Source organism: Phyllobates terribilis, unplaced genomic scaffold, assembly GCF_046119375.1.
Source record: "Phyllobates terribilis strain yellow unplaced genomic scaffold, ASM4611937v1 Scaffold_4__5_contigs__length_816908805, whole genome shotgun sequence".
NCBI lineage: Eukaryota > Metazoa > Chordata > Amphibia > Anura > Dendrobatidae > Phyllobates > Phyllobates terribilis.
Genome location: NW_027362764.1, coordinates 700,088,202 through 700,098,157, shown reverse-complemented (window position 1 = coordinate 700,098,157; position 9,956 = coordinate 700,088,202).

Genomic DNA, 9,956 nt, shown 5'->3' with positions numbered 1-9,956 from the left:
TCACAACTGTGTATGAAGGGGACTGGAAACCTCCTATAATATAACAATATACAATGGAAATCATTAGAATTGTGTACAACAATTTGAGCATAAGAATGCGGCTATACGTGACTGGTAGGATTGTAAATTGAATTATGGTATCCAAACTGTGTACTCTAGTCCCATACTCACTGCTTGCTCCAAGTAAAATACCAAAAAACAGTGGCTACTTTTATTATAATTCACAATTATTACTTTCATGGTCCATGAAATAACATAATCACATTGTATTAATCCATCAAAATAAAGGTATTTTTTGTAAATATTTCCGGTAATGTTTTTTTTTCCAAATAACAATCTGAATTAAAATGTTAAGAAATTGCACAAGAAATTGCCATTATTTCAATAAGAGTCCATGGAGGCATTCACACCATCTTCTTAACATTGCTCTCTTATACACTGTAGTGCACCAACTACCACCCGATCCAAGGACATAGATACAGAACCAGGTTCACAAACATTCCTGACACCCATAACCAATAGCAGGAAGCCTAAAATCCTGGAGTTCCAGCAACTGCTATATTTAGCACTCTTCACTTTTAAAGGGTTATTCCCATCTTATTCCCATCCCATTCAGATGGATATTGTGGGATAGTGCTCATAAAAAAACAAAAACTTTTGCAATTTACTGTTTATTAAAATTTGTAGCCATTCTTGAGAGACAGGTAACTTTTCTCTTATTTACAGCTTGTTGCCTAGGAGACCGACCACCGCAGCTGTCTAGCTTTTAAGCACTACACTAAATCTGGCCAAGTTGTGGAGCTAACGGCACACTCCAGCGATCTTGGCCAGCTTTGGTGTAGTGCTCACAAGCTCAGAAGAAAAGAGTTTGTAAGCACTAACCAGGGGAGGAGTCCTGAGGAGATAATTTGCATATTCCCACTGCATTTTGGGGTAAGTGAAGAGTCTCCGTGAGCTCAAAGAACACTGGATTTTGGCTGTTGGAGCTGAAAAGAGGACATCGGTAAACCAGGGGAGGAGTCCTGAGGAGATAATTTGCATATTCCCTAACGGCGCGCGCATTTTGAAGCATTTTTCACTGTTTTCAGAACATTAACAGTAAGAACATGGAAGAGTCCAGGAGCCATTTGGTGAGCTGCATATCCTGCTACATGTTCACAGACTTGCCAGTGGAAAAGCCAAACTTCACATGCCAGAAATGCAAGCTTGTGTCCCTGTTGGAGGAAAAGTTGCGAAATCTAGAAGAGAGGTTAACTACCTTGAAAATCATTAAGGAAGGTGAAGAGTTCTTAGACAGAGCAGAATTATCTCTTCATGATTCAGAAAGAGAAGAAATTCGAACTGCACCTGACGAAACAGAGGAATGGAAGCATGTGACCCACAGAAGCAGGAGGATCTAGAGGCAGTCAGCACCCATACTGCTCAGGAACCAGTACCAGGCTCTCACGCAGGAGAACCATGAAGAAATACAGCAAGATAAGACTTTGCCAGCAATGAATAACCTTGTAAGCCCTCAGAATCCTCCTGGATGGAGAAAGAAGAATGTTGTGAAGAAAAAACGAAGAGTGGTGGTCATGGGGGATTCCCTGTTAAGAGGAACAGAGGCCGCTATCTGCAGACCAGACATAACCTCAAGAGAAATGTGCTGTCTTCCTGGAGCAAAAATTAAAGATGTGTCTGACAGGATATCAAGACTCTTCAGACCTACAGATCACTACCCATTCCTGCTAATACATGTGGGGACAAATGACACCGCAAGAAAGGACCTGGAAACCATCTGCAGTGACTTTGAAGACTTAGGCAAGAAAGTGAAAGAATTGGGAGCGCAGGTGGTCTTCTCATCCATCCTCCCAGTGGATGACCATGGAACAATGAGGTGGAATAAGATTCTACAGGTGAACAACTGGCTACGTCGATGGTGCCGTCAACAAGGATTTGGATTTCTGGATCACGGGATGAATTACCTATACGATGGACTACTTGCTAGAGATGGGGTGCACCTTACGAAGACTGGAAACCATGTATTTGGAAGTCGCCTTGCTACACTCATCAGGAGAGCTTTAAACTAGAACAATGTGGGAAGGGAAGCAATACTATTGAGATCTCTGCTACTGGAAGTGGAAAGAAAGAACAAAGACAAAAAAATCTAAATAAAAATATGGGAGGAAGAGAAACCAATCACAAACTAAAATGTTTTTATACAAATGCACAAAGCATGGGCAACAAACAAGGAGAATTGGAACTACTAATGCAGGAAAAGAAATATGTCATTGGAATCACTGAAACTTGGTGGGACGATACACATGATTGGAATAAAAGGCTAAAAGGATACAACTTATTTGCAAGAAACAGAATTGATAAACGAGGAGGAGGTTGTCACGCTGTCTCTGTATACTGGAGGTAGGGGGCCTAAGCTGACCCTAAGCTGGGGCCCTGACCAATCCCTCAACCTGGAGGTACTGTTAAAGGTACAGAGGTCCAGGCCGCCAGCGTAACCCCTATCTCCTGAGGATCCCTGCACCTAAGTAATCTAGTCCTGAGAAGGACCCCGATCACAACAAAAGGGGACAAGTAATAATATGCCCACACACAGTACTTAGACGAACGAGACAGTACAAGGGTACAAGGGAAAAACCAAAACCACCTTGCATACAAAAACTACACAACTACAACAGAGGGAACACCAACGGGAAAGGAGATAAATGATAAAGCGAGGAAGGGAAAAAACGCTCCAAATACACTTATCTCTGAAACTCCAAATACCACGATCCGCTCTGTTAGTCTGCATGAAATGCTTTCACCGACACTTCCCTAACAGACCAGCAGGCATTTGAAGGAGTCTCACTACAGCAGCATTGATTGCAGCTGGGCGAGGCTGGACCTCGTCTAGCACAGAGAGAGAGAGAATTAACTCCCTCACTGCCGAAAAACACAAAGCACCAAAAAGTCAGCTGTGAGAAGTCAGGCTGTGTAATCGTGACGATCTTCGTGGCGACACACCCGTGACAGTACCCCCCCTTCTACGAGGGGCCTCCGGACCCTCAGGGCCAGGTTTATCCGGGTGAGTCGTGTGGAAGGCCCGAACTAATCGGTCTGCGTTAATATCCGACGCAGGAACCCACATCCTCTCCTCAGGACCATACCCTTTCCAATGAACCAGGTACTGAAGGGACCGGCGATTAAAGCGTGAATCGATGACCCTCGATACCTGGAACTCCAAGTTACCATTGACCACCACTGGAGGGGGAGGTAAAGGTGACGGTACCACCGGCGCCACATACCTCTTAAGCAACGATCTGTGGAACACGTTGTGAATTTTAAACGTAGGGGGGAGGTCAAGACGGAATGCTACCGGATTAATTATAGAACTGATTCTGTACGGCCCGATGAACCTGGGACCCAGTTTCCAGGAGGGAACCTTAAGTTTTATATTCCTGGTAGACAACCATACCCGATCGTTCACACTTAGGTCCGGACCAGACACTCTCCTCCTGTCAGCCATACGTTTGTAACGGTTCCCCATAGTACTCAGATTATTCAGTACCCCTCTCCACCACCTCCGCCGGTACGAGAAACTGAGACGAACCTAGGGACGAAATACCTACTCCCAGATTGCCGTCCACCACACAACCTGGGATCAACAGTTTTCCGACGACTCTTCACTCTGCAAGGGACGGGATGGACACCCCCCAATAAAATGTCCCTTTCTCCCGCAGAAGAAACACCTTCCTGTCTTATGGCGCACCACCGGTCCCCTCCCCCGAAATGATGTCCCTCCTAATTGCATAGGCTCCTCTGGACTGACCAGGGAAACCACCATATGAGGGGACCTTGTAGGAGGTGGAGTCATCACAGGGGGTAGAGTTATCCCGCACCTCTCCCGAAGCCGTCTGTCAACGCGAATAGCAAGGGCCATAGCGGCTTCCAGTGACGCGGGAGAGTCATACTGTGCCAACACATCCTGTAATTTGTCGGATAAACCTTGACAAAACTGGCTCCTAAGAGCCCGGTCATTCCACTGGGTGTCCGTGGCCCACCTACGGAACTCCGAACAGAATTCCTCCGCCGGACGATCTCCCTGCTGAATCCTACGTAACTTAGACTCAGCAAGGGAGATCCGATCTGGGTCATCATATACGAGTCCCAGAGCAGCGAAAAACCTATCCACTGACTGGAGAGCCGGGGAGCCCGGGGGAAGAGAGAACGCCCAAGATTGTGGGTCCCCTTGTAGGAGCGAGATGACAATTCCCACCCTTTGTTCTTCACTCCCCGATGAGCGAGGCCGCAGCCGAAAGTACAACTTGCATGCCTCCCGGAAAACAAAAAACTTGTCCCGCCCCCCAGTGAACCTGTCAGGGAGAGCTACTTTAGGTTCTGGTCCGGCTTGCTCCTGAGGATACAAAACCTTGGACCTAACGTCCGCCAGCTCCATGGACAAACTCTGCAACTGCCGAGCTAGACCGGCTACTGGATCCATGGTAGCTGGAGAAAAACTAAGTGGTCGGTGAAAATGTCACGCTGTCTCTGTATACTGGAGGTAGGGGGCCTAAGCTGACCCTAAGCTGGGGCCCTGACTAATCCCTCAACCTGGAGGTACTGTTAAAGGTACAGAGGTCCAGGCCGCCAGCGTAACCCCTACCTCCTGAGGATCCCTGCACCTAAGTAATCTAGTCCTGAGAAGGACCCCGATCACAACAAAAGGGGACAAGTAATAATATGCCCACACACAGTACTTAGACGAACGAGACAGTACAAGGGAAAAACCAAAACCACCTTGCATACAAAAACTACACAACTACAACAGAGGGAACACCAACGGGAAAGGAGATAAATGATAAAGCGAGGAAGGGAAAAAATGCTCCAAATACACTTATCTCTGAAACTCCAAATACCACGATCCGCTCTGTTAGTCTGCATGAAATGCTTTCACCGACACTTCCCTAACAGACCAGCAGGCATTTGAAGGAGTCTCACTACAGCAGCATTGATTGCAGCTGGGCGAGGCTGGACCTCGTCTAGCACAGAGAGAGAGAGAATTAACTCCCTCACTGCCGAAAAACACAAAGCACCAAAAAGTCAGCTGTGAGAAGTCAGGCTGTGTAATCGTGACGATCTTCGTGGCGACACACCCGTGACAGAGGTGTCGCATTGTATGTTAGAAAAGCGTATATCTGCACAGAGATTGAAGCTTCAGAGACTGGGAGTTCTGTGGAAACTGTTTGGGTAAGAATACAAGGAGAGAACAACGGAAAGGACACCATTGTAGGCATTTACTACAGGCCACCTGGGCAAGCTGAAGACATGGATGAACTCTTTATGTATCAAATGACCAAGTTCTCCAAAAAATATGACGTAGTGGTCATGGGAGATTTCAACTATCCAGACATTTGTTGGGAATCTCTCTCAAGTAAAACTAACAGGTCAAGTAAATTCTTATCCTCTCTTGCTGACAACTTTATCTTCCAAAAGGTAGGGGAGAAAACAAGGGGATCTGCTACTTTGGATCTAATCCTTATAAACAGGGAGGAAATGGTTGAGGAGGTAAAGGTGGCTGGGACCCTAGGAGGCAGCGATCATGCTATTATAGAATTTTGGATAACTAGAGGAGGAAGACATGTGAAGACTCAAACTTCAAGGTTAGATTTTAGAAAGGCAGATTTTAAGAGACTCAGAAAGAGAATAGGAGGGATCCAATGGCTGGATGTCCTTAAGGACAAAAATGTCCAGGAAGGATGGGAAATTTTTAAAAATGAGATTCTCAAAGCACAATCGTTAACAATCCCGAAAAGTAGGAAGAATGGGAAGCATTTAAGGAAACCAGGATGGATGAACACAGAACTTAAACACATGCTAAAAAGAAAGAAAGAAATGTTTATTAAATGGAAAGAGGGAGGCATATCTAAAGAAGATTATAATGCAGTCTGCAGATCCTGCAGGGCACGTATCAGGTTAGCTAAAGCTGAAAATGAATTAAGGCTTGCAAGAGATGTCAAAAGCAATAGAAAAGGATTTTGGGGGTATGTCAAAAGTAAAAGAAAAGTCAAAGATGCTATAGGATTTTTACAGGATGAAAATGGAGAAATGGTAAGAGAGGATGTTGAGAAGGCCGAACTTTTTAATTCCTATTTTGCATCTGTTTTCTCTCAGAAAGAAAATGTAACATCAACTGATTTTCACTGTCCTTTTAAAGGAATAGAAGAATCCAAGTTATCTGTAAACAGAAAGATTGTGAGGGAATATTTAGCTAACATAAATGAGTTCAAGTCTCCAGGTCCAGATGAATTACACCCCAGAGTACTGAAGGAGATCGTAGAAGAAATTTTAGAACCACTCTCCATAATCTTTGAAAATTCTTGGAGAACAGGAGAAGTCCCAGAAGACTGGAGAAGAGCAAATGTTGTTCCTATCTTCAAAAAGGGGAAGAAGGTGGACCCAGGGAACTATAGGCCGGTGAGTCTGACTTCTATACCAGGAAAGATCTTTGAACAAATTATTAAACATCATGTATGTAAGTACCTGGATAAGAATGAAGTGATTAACCAGAGTCAGCATGGGTTTGTAACTAACAAGTCATGTCAGACTAACTTAATTTCCTTCTATGACAGAATCACTGACTGGGTGGATCAGGGAAATGCTGTAGATATAGTATATCTTGACTTCAGCAAAGCATTTGACAAAGTATCTCACACCATCCTTATTGAAAAAATGACCAAGTATGCAATGGACCAGGCAACTGTTAGGTGGATTCATAACTGGCTTAGTGATCGGACTCAAAGGGTGGTTGTAAATGGCTTCACATCCAGCTGGATGAATGTCTCAAGTGGGATACCACAGGGCTCTGTCCTGGGACCTGTATTGTTCAACATCTTCATCAATGATTTAGATGAAGGAATTGAGGGTAAACTGATTAAATTTGCTGATGACACAAAGCTAGGAGGGATAGCTAATACTAGAGAAGAGAGAGAGAGGATTCAAAAAGACCTAAATAAACTGGAGCAGTGGGCAGCAACCAACAGAATGGTTTTTAACAGGGAAAAATGCAAAGTACTACATCTGGGCAATAAAAATGAAAAAAGCATATACAGAATGGGAGGAATAGAGCTAAGCAACAGTACATGTGAAAAAGACTTAGGTATACTAATAGATCATAGACTAAACATGAGTCAACAGTGTGATGCAGCAGCAAAAAAGGCAAATACAATTCTGGGATGTATTAACAGAAGCATACAGTCTAGATCACGTGAAGTCATTATCGGTCTTTACTCCTCTTTGGTCAGACCTCATCTGGAATACTGTGTACAGTTTTGGGCACCACATTTTAAAAAAGACATAGACAAACTGGAACAAGTTCAGAGAAGAGCGACCAGAATGGTGACTGGTCTGCAAACCATGTCCTATGAGGAACTGTTGCAGGATTTGGGAATGTTTAGCTTGCAAAAAAGAAGACTGAGAGGAGACTTAATAGCTGTCTACAAATATGTCAAGGGCTGTCACATTGTAGAAGGATCATCTTTATTCTCATTTGCACAGGGAAAGACTAGAAGCAACGGGATGAAACTAAATGGAAGGAGACACAGATTAGATATTAGAAAAAACTTTTTGACAGTTAGGGTGATTAATGAGTGGAACAGGCTGCCACGAGAGGTGGTGAGTTCCCCTTCAATGGACGTTTTCAAACAGAGGCTGGACAGACATCTGTCTGAGATGATTTAGTGAATCCTGCTTTGAGCAGGGGGTTGGACCAGATGACCCAGGAGGTCCCTTCCAACTCTACCATTCTATGATTCTATGATTCTATGATTCTATGGTTCACCCACTTCTGTTATGCTGCAGCAGTGGTAAGTTACCTAGGCAACGACCTGTAAATTAAAGAAAAAAGTATTATCTCAAATCAGGCTGAAAATTCTAATAAACAGTAAACTGCAAAAGAGGACCCAAACGAACAATCAATGGGATTTTCCTGTCAGAGTGTGGGACTGGCACTTTCTGATGCTTCTGCTAACTGCTGCCCTTCTCTCCTCTTTCTCTCTTTAAAGTGGTTGTCTGCTACTCGCACAACCCTTTCTCAATTGCTATTTTCCACCATGTAAAATCATACCAGTCTCTACTCACCTCCAGCGATGACGTTCTTCCCGCAATTTTTGCGCCGGGTCTCCAGGACTTGTCATGTCCTGTGATCCCTGCAGCCTCTCAGCGGCCGCTTCACTCTCACTTCTTTTGGACAAAACTGATACTTGGAGGAAGTGGGAGCTGCTTCCCTCTGACGTCCTCCAAGTGTCAGTTACGTCCACAATGAGAGTGAAGCGGCCACAGATTGGCTGCAGAACACATGTGACATAATAACGTCATGCGAGCCCCGGAGAACCTGGCACCGACATTGTGGTAACATTGTCCTCACCAGAGGTGAGCATATGCTTTTATTACTTTACATGGCGGAATACAGTGATTGAGAAGGGGATGTCCGAGTATTGGACAACCCATTTAAATAAACTTCCAAGTCTACCCCTTTTCACCTACGTGAGTCTACACACATGTTCTCATCTTTTTCCCTTCATAATGCTTAAAGGAATAACCCTCATATCAATTTTCCTTTGTTAATTATTTTTCTAACACCCTATAAAACCACCCATAATCTACTGATAACCCCTGTCAGGTCGCATACTACACTGTGCCTGCGTGCCGCTCCGTAGCTCACATAATTGGTACCAGGGCTCTACCAGTTCGGCCCTCCACTGTCAACAAATCACAGGGGCAACAGAAAACACTCTAATTATGGCTATGCCACTGTTCCACACCCCAATCAAGTGAGTTGCAATGCCAGAAACAACCTGAAGACAAGTGTAGCACTGTTATACGCTTATACTACTCAGTCCTTGCAAACTAGTCTTAAAGCCCACTTCGGTCGCTGGACAGCGCTGCACCTTTGTTGCGGGTGAGATATAGCAGTAACACAACAGTCCTGTTTAGTGCTGTTTGGTGCTACACAGTGGGGAGCAGTGGGTTAATTCCTGGCTATTTAGACTTCCGTGAGCCTTGGTCAGAACTGTTTCTATTTAAACTCCTGAGCCTCTGATTAACACTGCCAGTTAAACATTTATGGTTCAGTCCGGTCCTCTTAGCTCCTGCTTTGCTTGTTTAATTTTCTGTTCTCTGACTGTTGCCTGATTCCTGACCATTCTTTTGCCTTCTGTTTTTTCTTAACCCCAATTTCTGGCCTCATGACGCTATAGACATTTGATCACAAGAAAAATAAATCTCCAGCAAAGAGTCCAGGTAAGTATAAAACTTCAGTGTTTATTCAACATCTTTAAAAAGAACATGCGATTTCTCCAGTGGCCCCAAACCAACGCGTTTCGGCTACACATTACTCATGGATAAGGCGTAGCCGAAATGTGTTGGTTTGAGCCCACTGGAGAAACCGCATGTTCTTTTTAAAGATGTTGAATAAACACTGAAGTTGTATACTTACCTGGACTCTTCTCTGGAGATTTATTTTACTCGCTTTTGCTTGCTGCATCTGGTCCTAGGCGGCTCTGGGCGAGGACACACACGGCTTCTCTGCAATACGGATCCGGTGAGCTGACACTCCTGTTCCCCTTTCCCTTTCCCTGCTTGCATAGACATTTGATAGTTCTTTTGAATGTCCGGCACAAGCAAGGACCCAAAGCATAGATCTGATCTTCGGGGAATGCATTTGGAAGTGGGCAGCAAGCTCAAGCACTCTTGGATAATCAAGATTGCCAACCTCAGCTGATGGCTGCCTCCCTTGCCAGAAAGCTTTGTGTGTTAGGGTTAGAGGGTTAGGATTAGTTGAGTCACTTTCAGCAGAATTCTGGTTTCAGAAAAGAAAAATGATTTTTTTTTTAAATATATAATGAAAAGTTCTACAACTTTCTGTACAAGTTTGTCACAGATATCTCTGTTTGCTGTCATGCAATAGGAAAATTCTTTAGTTC